We start from the raw sequence: 14,273 nt of genomic DNA on the forward strand, positions 1-14,273 counted from the left end.
TCGAGTGCAGACCCAACGTCCTCAACTGCTCCTCATATGACAAGCCCTTCAATCCCAGGATCTTTCATGTGAACCTCCTCAAGACCGCTCCAATGCCAACACATCCTTCCAAAACTGTTCACTATATTCCAAATGTCATCTGACCACATTTATACAGACTCAGCAGTATATGTCGGCTCTTGTACTCTCAAGGTGAATGCTGATGTTGCGTATGCCTTCCTAATTGTTAACTCAACCTGCATGTTAACCTTAAAGAGATTCCTAAACCAGGACTCCTAAGACCCTTTGTGATTCACAAAGCCTTTCCCTGTTTAGAAAATAATCTACAACTCTATTTTTGTTACCAAAGTGCATAATCGCACACTTTTCCACATTGTATTCCATCTGCCATTTTTTTGTCCACTTGTCTAACATGTCTAAGTCCTTCTGCAGCCTCCCACGTCCTCAATGTTATCTGTCTCTCCACCTACCTTTGTAACATTTGCAAATGTAACAGCAATGCCCTCAGTTCCTTCGTCCAGAGCGTTAAAAGAAAATGTGAATAGTTGTGGGCCCAACACTGACCTCTGCAGAATTCCACTCACCTCCTGCTGCCATCCTGAAAAAGGCAGTACTCAAAAGCTTGATAAGTGCATGGTGACAATCTCTACCCTTGTATCTCCATTTTGCAATGGTTCAGTTCTTGGGCATGTCTTACTGATGTGTCCGTTTCTTCACCTCATCAAACGTTATGACTGTTTTCACTCATGGTTCAGAAAGATCAAAAGCTTCCTGCAGAATCCAATCAGGAACAAATCCTGTTTTTTTCTGTTGCTTGGGAGAGGCAAAGTAATGCTCTTTCTGTATCATAAGGATCCTCTGAACCTTTAACTTTGTAATTCAAGGAATACCAAGAGCACTAGAGCTGCATAGTGTAAGTGTTTATTACTGTGGTGCCTCAATGATAGTCTTCATGAGACTTCAAGCGCCCCTCATCTCCAGAGAGTTAAGCACATAGTCTAGGCTGACACCTCAGCTGTGGACACTGTGGGAGTACTACACTGTTCATTGTTCTGCCTTTCCAATACACTGTGAAGGCCCCTGCTATTCTGTCAGGCAGACGTAAAAAGGCACATGGTATTTTTCACAGAGACATGCAAGTGAGTTCTCCTCTTGTGCTGAACAATATCTGTCCTTCATCCAACATCAGTAAATGGTTCCTGCTGAGTGTGGGAGCTTCAAGTGTGCAAATTGTCTGTTATGTTTGGGAATTGGTGGGTCTTTTTTCTTCTGAGGGACTGGCAATCTCATGTAATTAACTGCTGAACCAGAAGGGGGAGCAGTCATCCCACCTCTGGAGTTTGTGTATCATTCAACTGAGTTGAAGAGGAATACGAACTCTGAACTGACCGTAAAGTTTATAAACTTTGAGTTCCAGCAAGGTTGTCAACTCTCAGTGCGGATTCGGGAATGTAGGTCTTCAGTCAATTGTATCCACTTTCCCCCATTCTAAAGGACTTGGTAAGTAAATACTACATATGCTGCGTTTCAATCCCAGAAATTTCTGGATTACAACACCTCAGGCATGAGAGAGTCGACAGATTTTTAATCAAGCACTATAGGGAAAAGGCAGCAAAGTGGAGTTGAGGATTATCAAATCAACCATGATCTCACTGAATGGCAGAACTGACTCGATGAGCTGAATGGCCGACTCTTGCTCCTATATCTTCTAATCTTAGAACTTTATTCTTTTATGGGTGTGGGCACCATTGGCAAGAACAGCATTTGTTTCCCAAGTCTATTTTCCCCTAAACAGGTTGACTTGCTGGACCAAGGTTATGGGCTATGTGCTGGAAAATAGAATTAGAATAGTTAGGTGATTGTTTTTGACCAGCACAGACATAATGGGCCAAAGAGTCTTTTTCTGTGCCATAGACTGTCATGACTGTTTGACTCTGTAACAGTTATGAGTCACCCACATTGCTGTAGGCCTGAGGTCACATATAAATCTGGCTGTGTAATGATGGTAGGTTGCTCTCCATAAACAATTGATCAGATGACATTTTAATTTTACGAAACAATGGCTTCATGATCTTAGTCATCATCATTGAGAGTAGTTTTCCATTCTAGATTCATTTCACCAGCTGTTGTAGTGGGATTCAAGCCCACATCCCATACATCAGAATTATTAGTCCAATTGCATTACCAATGCACCACCATCTCATCCAAAGAAACAGCAGAGGCTGGTTGAACCAAATGGCCTCTTTCTGTGCTGTGAGCCTCGACAATTCATCCAGCAGTAAGGACTCAAGTCCCAAAAGCATGAGATAGACAGAAGGTACTTTAAGAGAGAGAGCAAAAGTTGGAAAGACAAACAAATTCTCATATATATATATATTTGAAAATGTGCCAGCAAAGGGCCTGCCAATCCCAGTTCCCTATGGTATAGTTTCTCTTGTGCTTTTTTATTGATGTCAGTTTAATGAGTTGCAGGATGAGGAGATAACAAACACAGATAAGAATCTTTATCAAACACAATACCTGATGATGCCTTGGAGATCTAGGGCAATCAACTCCCACGTGACTGCCAAGCTGACACTAACTGACACTGCTGTTGTATGGGCCTTTGAGCTTCAGTTTCGAGCTACAGAAACTGAAGATAAGAAAGCCACAGAGAGACACACGCAAACACGTCTTCATATCTTCTACTTCCCACACAGAGTTAACCGCCATTGCCCCATAAACAATAGTGAAAGCGGCATTAATGTCCATCGGCTTTGAGAGACTCAAGTGAGAGCTTAGTCTCTGCTCTCCAGGGCATCACAACCTCTATCTCTTTCTCTAACTGAGCAACTAATTCCTGGTCAATTCAATAAAAAAAGGCTTGTATTTGGGTGGTGGCGTCAGGATGATCCGAATCACTTTTGCAGCCAAAGAAACGCTAACATTGACATAATGTAGAGCAGCTAAGGCAGCTGATTTGTGCACTGCAAGATCCCATACGCTAGTTGTTTTAAGAATCTCAGGAGAATTCCCCCTGTCTTCAGAATCCTTAAGGGGGAGGGTGTGCAGCCAGAAGTCGTGGTGCACATTGGCACCAACGACATAGGTAGGAAGAGGGGTGGGGAGGTCATTCAAGAGCTCAGGGAGTTAGGCTGGAAGCTGAAAGCTAGGACAGACAGAGTCATCATCTCTGGGTTGTTGCCGGTGCCACGTGACAGTGAGGCAAAGAATAGGGAGAGAGTGCAGTTGAACACGTGGCTGCAAGGCTGGTGTAGGAGGGAGGGCTTCAGATATTTGGACAATTGGACTGCATTCTGGGGAAGGTGGGACCTGTACAAACAGGACGGGTTGCACCTGAACCAGAAGGGCACCAATACCCTGGGGGGTAGGTTTGCTAGCTATCTTCGGGGGGGTTTAAACTAATTTGGCAGGGGGATGGGATCCGGACTTGTAGTCCAGCAGGTAGGTTAGCTGTTTGTCAGGATGCCCAAGACTGTAGGGAGGCTGTGGAGAAGGTAGCACTGACAGGGACTACTTGCGGACACAGAGATGGGCTCAAGTGCGTATACTTCAACGCAAGGAGTATCAGAAATAAGGTGGGTGAACTTAAGGCGTGGATCGGTACCTGGGACTACGATGTTGTGGCCATCACGGAAACGTGGATAGATGTGGGACAGGAATGGCTGTTGGAGGTTCCTGGTTACAGGTGTTTCAGTAAGATTAGGGAGGGTGGGAAAAAAGGAGGGGGGGTGGCATTGCTAATTAGAAATGGTATAACGGCTGCAGAAAGGAAGTTTGAGGGGGATCTGCCTCTGGAGGTAGTATGGGCTGAAGTCAGAAATAGGAAAGGTGCAGTCACCTTGTTGGGTGTTTACTATAGGCCACCCAATAGCAGCAGAGATGTGGAGAAACAGATTGGGAAACAGATTTTGGAAAGGTGCAGAAGCCACAGGGTCGTAGTCATGGGCGACTTCAACTTCCCAAATATTGATTGGAAGCTCTTTAGATCAAGTAGATTGGATGGGGCGGTATTTGTGCAGTGTGTCCAGGAAGCTTTTCTAACGCAGTATGTAGATTGTCCAACTAGAGGGGAGGCCATATTGGATTTGGTACTCGGGAATGAACCGGGACAAGTGGTGGGCTTGTTAGTGGGTGAACATTTTGGTGATGGTGACCACAATTCTGTGACTTTCACCTTGGTTATGGAGAGAGATAGGTGCGCACAACAAGGTAGATTTTATAATTGGGAGAAGGGAAATTACGATGCTGTAAGGCAGGATTTGAGGAGCATACGTTGGGAGCATAGGCTGTCAGGGAAGGATGTGGTGGAAATGTGGAACTTTTTCAAAGAGCAGATACGACGCGTCCATGATATGTATGTACCTATCAGGCAGGAAAGAAATGGTCGTGTGAGGGAACCTTGGTTGACGAGAGAGGTTGAATGTCTGGTAAAGAGGAAGAAGGAGGCTTACATAAGGTTGAGGAAACAGGATTCAGACAGAGCAGTGGAGGGATACAGGATAGCCAGAAGGGACCTGAAGAAAGGGATTAGGAAAGCTAAGAGAGGGCATGAAAAATCGTTGGCGGATAGGATCAAGGATAACCCCAAGGCATTTTATGCGTATGTGAGAAACCTGAGAATGACGAGAACGAGGGTAGGTCCGATCAAGGACAGTAGTGGGAGACTGTGTATTGAGTGGGAAGAGATAGGAGAGGTCTTGAACAAGTACTTCTCTTCAGTATTTACGAACGAGAGGGACCGTATTGTAGAAGAGGAGAGTGTGAAATGGACTGGTAAGCTAGAAGAGATACCTGTTAGGAAGGAAGATGTGTTGGACATTTTGAACAACTTGAGGATAGACAAGTGCCCCGGGCCTGACGGGATATATCCTAGGATTATGAGGGAAGCAAGAGAGGAAATTGCAGTACCGTTGGCAATGATCTTCTCGTCTTCACTGGCAACGGGGGTGGTACCAGGGGACTGGAGAGTAGCGAATGTTGTGCCCCTGTTCAAAAAAGGGAATAGGGATAACCCCGGGAATTACAGGCCTGTTAGTCTTACTTCTGTGGTAGGCAAAGTAATGGAAAGGGTACTGAGGGATAGGATTTATGAGTATCTGGAAAGACACTGCTTGATTAGGGACAGCCAGCACGGATTTGTGAAGGGTAGGTCTTGCCTTACAAGTCTTATTGAATTCTTCGAGGAGGTGACCAAGCATGTGGATGAGGGAAGAGCAGTGGATGTAGTGTACATGGATTTTAGTAAGGCATTTGATAAGGTTCCCCATGGTAGGCTTATGCGGAAAGTCAGGAGGCATGGGATAGAGGGAAATTTGGCCAATTGGATAGAAAACTGGCTAACCGGTCGAAGGCAGAGAGTGGTGGTAGATGGTAAATATTCAGCCTGGAGCCCAGTTACAAGTGGAGTTCCGCAGGGATCAGTTCTGGGTCCTCTGCTGTTTGTCATTTTTATTAATGACTTAGATGAGGGAGTCGAAGGGTGGGTCAGTAAATTTGCAGATGATACGAAGATAGGTGGAGTTGTGGACAGTGAGGAGGGCTGTTGTCGGCTGCAGAGGGACTTAGATATGATGCAGAGCTGGGCTGAGGAGTGGCAGATGGAGTTCAACCCTGCCAAGTGTGAGGTTGTCCATTTTGGAAGAACAAATAAGAATGCGGAATACAGGGTTAATGGTAGGGTTCTTAGTCAGGTGGAGGAACAGAGGGATCTTGGGGTCTATGTACATAGATCTTTGAAGGTTGCCACTCAGGTGGATAGAGTTTGTAAGAAGGCCTATGGAGTATTATCGTTCATTAGCAGAGGGATTGAATTCAAGAGTCGTGAAGTGATGTTGCAGCTGTACAGGACTTTGGTTAAGCCACAGTTGGAGTACTATGTGCAGTTCTGGTCGCCTCACTTTAGGAAAGATGTGGAAGCTTTGGAGAGGGTGCAGAGAAGATTTACCAGGATGTTGCCTGGAATGGAGAGGAAGTCGTACAAGGATAGGTTGAGAGTTCTCGGCCTTTTCTCGTTGGAACGGCAAAGGATGAGGGGTGACTTGATAGAGGTTTATAAGATGATCAGAGGAATAGATAGAGTAGACAGTCAGAAACTTTTTCCCCGGGTACAACAGAGTGTTACAAGGGGACATAAATTTAAGGTGAAGGGTGGAAGGTATAGGGGAGATGTCAGGGGTGGGTTCTTTACCCAGAGAGTGGTGGGGGCATGGAATGCGCTGCCCGTGGGAGTGGTAGAGTCGGAATCATTGGCGACCTTTAAGCGGCAATTGGATAGGTACATGGATGGGTACTTAATCTAGGTTAGAAGTTCGGCACAACATCGTGGGCCGAAGGACCTGTTCTGTGCTGTATTGTTCTATGTTCTATGTTCTATGTTCTATGTTTTTCTCTGTGGAACTGTGGTGGGATCAACTGCCTGACATGGACTGTCAAGTTTATTGTATCACCCATAAAGAATGACGATGAATTTAATACTCAGTATGAGCGAGCATTGCTTGGTGTCCCATGTCAAACAGGTGCAATGAGTTAGCATCTAATCCCAACAGTGCCACGCTCTCTCAGCACCATCAAGCAGAATGTAGCTATTGCTTTCACATCTGAGAGCCAACTGTTCCAACTCACCTCCACCCGCCTCCTGTCTTCCAATCTGTTACCTTGATCTCTTCCACACACTAGAATCCCTCGGCCATTCGGCCCAATGAGTCCACACCAACCCTCCGAAGAGCATCCTACTGAGATTCCACCCCTACCCCCATCCCTGTAACTCTACATTTCCCATGGCTAACACATCTAGCCTGCACATCCCTAGACACTACGGGCAGTTTATTATAATATGGCCAATCCACCCTAACCTGCACACTTTTGGACTGTGGGAGGAAACCAGAGCACCTGGAGGAAACCAACACAGCTGTGGGAAGAATGTGCAAACTCCACACAGGCAGTTGCCCAAGACTGGAATTGAACACGGGTCCATGGCACTGTGAGGCAGCAGTGCGAACTACTGAGCCACTGTGACGCTTGTGTTTTAAGCCCTGATCATCCATCACCCACTGTATTCACTGGCCTATGTTCCCTCTTAGTCTGACAACACGTTAATTTTGTAAAGCCTTCCTCTTAGCTTCCTAATCTCTCCATGGCCAGAGCTCAGGGCCCCAGTCAGATACAGGGGCAGCCTCAAACGGCGAGAGATTAAAGCTGATTACATCTGGAAGATCAGAATTGGAGAAGTATCGAAATCTCAGAGGGTGTGGGATTGAAAGAGATTAAAGAGTTCAGGAAGGGTGAGGCTTAGGAAGGATTCACAAATAAGGATGAGAATTTTAATATTGTGGTTTTTATTTCAACAGAAACCAGCTCAGTCAACTCAGAAGTGGTACATGAATAGGATTGATGCAAATAAGCACTTGAACAGCAGTATTTTGAATGGCCGCTAATGTATGGAGGGTGGATTAGAGGAGTCTAGCTCCGAGTCGGAATGAGGGTTTTAGTGGTGGCATGATTATTTGTCTTTTTATATTGGATGGTTTCTGCTGTAATTTCAGTGATTAACATTGTCCTGTGCTACTCCAATCATTATCGCCTAATCTTCTGACTAAGGGCATCTTTTCAATAGATCAAACAACCAAGTAATGGCAAAGAATCAATTTTGACTTGAGTCAAACAGCAATCAAGCAGGTTTGTAAAAGGCTCGGACTTGGAAGGACAGCAAAGGGGAAAATCTGGAATTTACCCCAGAGTTGGGCAGCTTTATGGCAGTGGAAGTAAATGTTTTTGGTCGATAGTTCATTAGAAGCACATCATCCATGCCTCACAACTTCCAATCTCTGTGACCTCTGTGGTTGCTTTTCCCATTCATTCATGGGATGTGGGTATCACTGGCTAACCAGTATCTATTGCCCATCCCTAGCTGCCCTTGAGAAGGTGGTGGTCAGCTGCCTTCTTGAATGGCTATAACCCATTTAGTATAGACAAACCTGCAATGCTGGTAAAGAAGGAGTTCAGGATTTTCACCTAGTGACAGTGAACCAACAGCAATACATTTCCAAATCAGAATGGTGAGTGATTTGGCGGGGAACGTGAAGGTGTTCCCATGTATCTGCTGCCCTTGTGCTTCTACATGTTGGATGTGATGGCTTTGGAAGGTGCTGTCTGAGGATCTTTGATGAATTTCTGACTTCTTGAGCACCCTTGGTTTTAATTGTTAACCCCCACTGTCAGCAGTGAAGCTTTGGAATGCCTCCTTAAACCTCCCACCCCATCTTCTAACAATCCTTAAAACCTACACTCTTTGACTAATCTTTTGGTTACCTGCCCTAACCTAATGGAGGGATTGAGTTAGGAAATGAGACTGGGACTTTTTTTCACTGGAGCATAGGAGGTTGAAGGATGACGTTATAGAGGTTTATAAATTCATGAAGGGTGTAAACAAGGTGGATGGCAGATTTCTGGGGATTTCAAGACTAAAGCAGCATACTTTTAAAGTAAGAGGAGAAAGTTTTAAAAAAGATATGGGGTGCAACTTTTTTACACAGAGTGTGTGGAATGAACTTCCATGGGCAGTGGTGGATGTAGGGACAGTTACAACATTTAAAAGACATTTGGATAAGTACATGAGTAAGAAACGTTTGAAGGGAGGAAGGTGGGACTAGTCTAGTTTGGGAATATGGTCGGCATGGATTGGTTGGACCAAAGGTTCTGTTTCCATGTGATTTGACACTATGACTCTATGACAATGACCATGGCTTAGCAGAAGCTTTTATACAATAATGCTCTTGTGAAAGGTTTTGGCATGTTTTGCTACCTTAAGAGGGGCTGTAGAAATGCGTGTTGTTGTTCAAAATTGCAAAGAACTAAACCAAACTGAAATGCTCCTCATACCACATTGAATTTCATTAGAAATTCAGTGTCACCTGCAAGGCCAGCATTTATTTTCATTTACTTTTTTGGGATATGGGGAACACAGTCAAGGTCAATAATTGTTGCCTGTCCCTAACTGCCCTTGAACAGAGTATTTTGCTAGGCCGTTTCTGAGGGCAGGTAAGAGTCAATCCCATTGGTGTAGGCCTGGCGTCACATGTAAGTCAGAGGGGGTAAGGACAACACATTTCCCTTCCTTAAAAGACATTAGTGAACCTTTGACAACAACAAAGTTAATTTCACAGTCAACATTGCTGAGAATAGTTTTCGATTGCCATGATGAAATCAGGGCCCATGTCACAGAGCGTTAATCTGCACCCCAGGATTACTCAGCCTGTGACAACACCACCATCTTCTTCTTGCTGGAGGTCACTTCACTGAGCAGTCTAGATTCAACTGTGGGGTTGGAGTCACATATAGAGCCAGACCAGGTAAAGACAATAGGGCTCATTTCCTAAAGAACCTGAGTGAAGCCTTTAGATTATTATAACAATCTGATAATGCTGCTGTCTTTTTTATTGATAAATAAACAGAGGAAATAAAGCTATCAATGACCATGATTTGAAAATGTTGGTGTTGGACTGGGGTGTACAAAGTTAAAAATCACACAACACCAGGTTATAGTTCAAAAGGTTTAATTGGAAGCACTAGCTTTCGGAGCACTGCTCCTTCATCAGGTGGTTGTGGAGTACACAATTGTAAGACACAGAGTTTATAGTAAACTTTTGCTATAAATTCTGTGTCTTACAATTGTGTACTCTACAACCACTTGATGAAAGAGCAGTGCTTCAAAAGCTAGTGCTTCCAATTAAGCCTGTTGGACTATAACCTGGTGTTGTGTGATTTTTATCAATGACTATGGTATATTCGCAACCTGATGGTCTCCCAACATGCTTCATAGTGATTTGAGAAATCTCGATGTGCAGTCACTGCTGTCTTGTTGAATCAATTTCACTTTCCTGTATTCCAAACTGAATTCTCAAATTCCCATTATGGGATTTGAACGCAAGTCCTCTAGATTACTATGGGGCTATATTGATTCGTGTTATTGTAATAGTTGGGCATTCTCAGCTCACAGAGTGCAGTCATTCTCAGCTCAAGGCAACCAGAGAATGGACAATAAATGCCAACCATGCCAGGGTACGTATACATTCCTGAAATGAACATTAAAAAAAAAATCAAAATCATTGTTTTCACCTCTCAGTACACTCCCATTTCTCAACAACGGCGACTATAGTTCTGGGAGGGCGTTACTCCTTGCTAACCAGCCAGTAATCTAGGCTGACGAGGCATTCACCTGGGTCATAGTCAAGGACAGTACAAGCCAATCAAGGTAATATATCTTTACAACCCCTCAGCCACCCCCATAAACTAACTTTCCATAAACCATAAATTTATTAGGAACTTTGTAATCATTAACCGTGTACTCACAGATCTGGTACCAGAATAACCCCCAATGTTTAGTTTCAGACATGTGAAACATCCGCATGGCCCCAGGAACCACACATTCTGTGTAGTTTTGGTCTCCATTCCAAAGAACGTCACAGCAGCACTGACATTTGATTGGCTCTGAGGAGTCCAGAAGTTGTGAAGAAAGCTATACAAACAGCAAGCTCTTTCTTTGTAGAATTGCTACAGTGCAGAAAGAGGCCATTTGGCCCGTCAAGTCTGCAGTGACCCTCCAAAGAGCATCCAAACCGCACCCAGCCTCCACCTCCCTACCCTATCCCTGTAACCTTGCTTTTACCAGTCCCCTCAGCCTCATTTGTTTGGACTACATAGACACAGGGAGAATGTGCAAACTACACATGGTCACCCAAGACTGGAATCAAGCCCAGGTCCCTGGTGCTGTGAGGCAGCAGTGCTAATCACTGAGCCACTGTACTACCAAAACTAAATGTTTCTTTGTTGGAATACAATTGTTGAAATGCTTCGAGTTCTCAGCAACAGTACAATTATTTGTCTTCTAATGGATGGTTTATGCTCTAATTTCAGTGATTACACATTGCCCTATCCTCCTCCGATCAATATAGTGTAATGTTCTGATCCACGGTATCTATTGAACAGAGCAACCATCTGCATCAACCGAGTAATGGAAAAGGACTAAACATGACCAAAATCAAATTACCAATCAAACAAGTTTATAAAAGGGTTGGAGATGGCAGGATAGCGATGGGGAAAATGTGGAATTTACAACCTTGTTGGTGACACAGCCAGACTTCCACATGTGAGAGAGAGAAAATAAAACATCTGGAGAAGGTTTTGCAGTTGCACGCAGGAATTACAACGTAGCAGCTGTTTAGATTTGAAAATATAAACAGGATTTTTATTGGCATTGTCATAGTTCGGTTGGTGTGCCAAGACTTTGTTCGCAGGATCTCTTTTTTAGCCATTCTGACACACCACCTTGTCTCAGTAACTAGTGCCATGCTGCATTCCCTATGTGTTATGGAGGTGATAGCAGGATGGTATTATCACTAAATGATGGATCTGGAGACCCAGGGAATGTTCCGTGGATCCAAGTTCAAATCCGCACCAAGAGAGATACTTGAAATTTGATCCTGGGGACGATCTGGAATTAAGAGTCGAAATGATAGCCATGAAATTATTGCTGAGGAAAATCCCATCTGGTTCACTGATGATCTTCAAGGAAGGAAATCTGCTGTCCTTACCTAGTCTGACCTAATATGTGACTCTCAGCGGTTGACTTTTAAATGCCCCGTGAGTATTTTGGGATGGACAATAAATTTTGGGCAAGGCAGTGGTGCTCACATCCTGTGAATGAATTAAAAGAATATGCATTAGGAGCTAGTTATTATAAGTATGGATATCCGGAGTGTCACACTTTGCTACTGTTATGAGCTGAGCAGCGATGTATCAGTCTAGCAGCCACATGGAGAGCAGAAAGAAACCCACTCAATAAAGCTCTTGTGTGTTTTGAGTCTAAAACATGGTTATTTTGAACTTCTGATACCTAGAAGACACTCTCTGGATCTGATAAGAAGGAAGGACAAACACGTTGCCAATCCTGCATCTTATCTATTCTCCTTCCCACTCTCTTCATTCAGACAGGAGGTACAATTGGCTAATGATTTACTCCCCCTTCTAGTGGCCTTCATCTCAATGTTATGCTAAAGAATGGAGATGGAGTCTGCTGAGGTGGAGAGGCATAAACTTTATTTAAGAAACATCTAACTGTGGCTTCATCTGCCCATGAGAATGCGAGAGTGCAAACACTGCGGCATTTCCTGTGATGAGGCATGGCATGCTTCATTAACATATGGCACAGTCAAACCTAACCCCTTACACTACATCTTCCCACCTCTCTGATTCTACCCACTAGAATACAGCCAAAAGATAATACTCTTTTCCATGGTCTCATAATAGACCTGACAAGTGGCACTGACTTAACCTCAGAGTCCCTGAGGCTGGCATTCATAGAATTCCTACAGTGTGGAAGCATGCCATTCAGCCCATCAAGGCCACACCAACCTGCTGAAGAGTAGTCCACCTGATCCATACCCCCCCTACTCTATAATCTGGCACCTCCCATGGCTAACATCCCTGAACAACAATGGGGCAATTTAGCATGGCTAATCTACCCTAACCTGCACTTCTTTGGATTGTAGGAGAAAACCAGAGCACCTGGAGGAACCCTTTCATACACGAGAGTAATGCGCAAACTCCACACAGTCAGTCACCCGAGGGTGGACTCGAACCTGGGCCCCTGGCACTGTGAGGCAACAGTACTAACCACTGAGCCACCATGACACCCCTAGTTCAACATTGAGGGAGCTGTACACATCTAGAAGGGCCAAATTTCAGATAAAGTGATGTATCATTGCCCTCGTGGTCATTGTTATGAGCTAGCCCTGGGATCCAGGTAAAGTATTTACCCTCCAGTCAAACCAACATCACTAGCATAGACTGCCTGGTCATCTATCTCATTGCTGTTTGTAGGAGCTTGCTATATATTGACCACTGAGGTACAATAGTGACAATATGGAAAAGCAGTTTGGCTGTACAGCACATTGGAAATTCATGAGGTGGGAAAAAGTGCTATCAAAATATAGGTCTGTCTGTCTGTCTTCCAAGAGTGAACTCAGAACTGGCGAAACTCAACTGGGATCCATGCCAGATTCTGGAACTGATTTTTAATGGAAGTGATGGCTTATTAATGTTTCTCTCAGTACTTAGTCAGCTCCTGATGTATTACTGTTTATGCTGCTTCATTTCTTTTATAGTGCCAGACACTAATGCACAGTAATGTTCAGGGAGATTTATGTTACACTGTGCATAGCTAACACAGTTTTTCATAACACTTGGTGGAGTCACTGTGTAATTTTAATTGATGACCTGTCTGTGGGGAGGAGCACATTGTGTTTGGCATATCGAAGCCCAGACCCACCCACTAAAGAATCAAATTCACATTTTGCCAATGCCTAACAATGCAAATCCATAAACAAAACACAGAATATGATATGAATTCTCTTATTCAGCATTAACGCCTCTGAATTACTCAAACAACAAGTTCAGTTGTGTCAACCCATGCATCCTGAATCTGCCTACCTGTTCTGAAACAGTGTAGAGAGAGATCTACTCTGTGTCTAACCCCATGCTACCCATGTCCTGGGGGGGGGCTTAATGGGGACAATGTAGACAGGATTTGCTCTGTATCTAACCCTATACTGCCCCTGTCCTGGGAGTGTTGGTAGGGACAGTATGGAGGGAGCCTTACTCTATATCTAACCCCGTGCTGTCCCTGATCTAGAAGTGCCTGATCTAGATCAGGGACAGCACGGGGTTAGATATAGAGTAAGGCTCCCTCCATACTGTCCCTACCAACACTCCCAGGACAGGGGCAGTATAGGGTTAGATACAGAGCAAATCCTGTCTACATTGTCCCCATTAAGCCCCCCCCCCAGGACATGGGTAGCATGGGGTTAGACACAGAGTAGATCTCTCTCTACACTGTTTCAGAACAGGTAGGCAGATTCAGGATGCATGGGTTGACACAACTGAACTTGTTGTTTGAGTAATTCAGAGGCGTTAATGCTGAATAAGAGAATTCATATCATATTCTGTGTTTTGTTTATGGATTTGCATTGTTAGGCATTGGCAAAATGTGAATTTGATTCTTTAGTGGGTGGGTCTGGGCTTCGATATGCCAAACACAATGTGCTCCTCCCCACAGACAGGTCATCAATTAAAATTACACAGTGACTCCACCAAGTGTTATGAAAAACTGTGTTAGCTATGCACAGTGTAGAGGAAGCTTTACTCAATATCTAACCATATGCTGCCTCTGCCATGGGAGTGTTGATAGGGACAGTATAGAGGGAGAATTACACTGT

General features: G+C 44.2%; 1 long non-coding RNA gene across 1 annotated transcript in view; it reads left to right on the top strand.

Annotated features, from left to right (window-relative positions):
• The first annotated feature begins 1,424 nt into the window (after positions 1–1,424).
• LOC148147480 (uncharacterized) overlaps positions 1,425–14,273 on the top strand; it is a 114,438-nt gene continuing 101,589 nt past the window's right edge. The window contains exon 1 of the long non-coding RNA XR_015759632.1: positions 1,425–1,500. This is a non-coding gene — a long non-coding RNA (uncharacterized LOC148147480). The remainder of the gene's footprint in view (positions 1,501–14,273) is intronic.

This window comes from Chiloscyllium plagiosum, unplaced genomic scaffold (genome assembly GCF_037043375.1).
Source record: "Chiloscyllium plagiosum isolate Xiang-an unplaced genomic scaffold, Cpla_swu_hap1 HiC_scaffold_16, whole genome shotgun sequence".
Lineage (NCBI taxonomy): Eukaryota > Metazoa > Chordata > Chondrichthyes > Orectolobiformes > Hemiscylliidae > Chiloscyllium > Chiloscyllium plagiosum.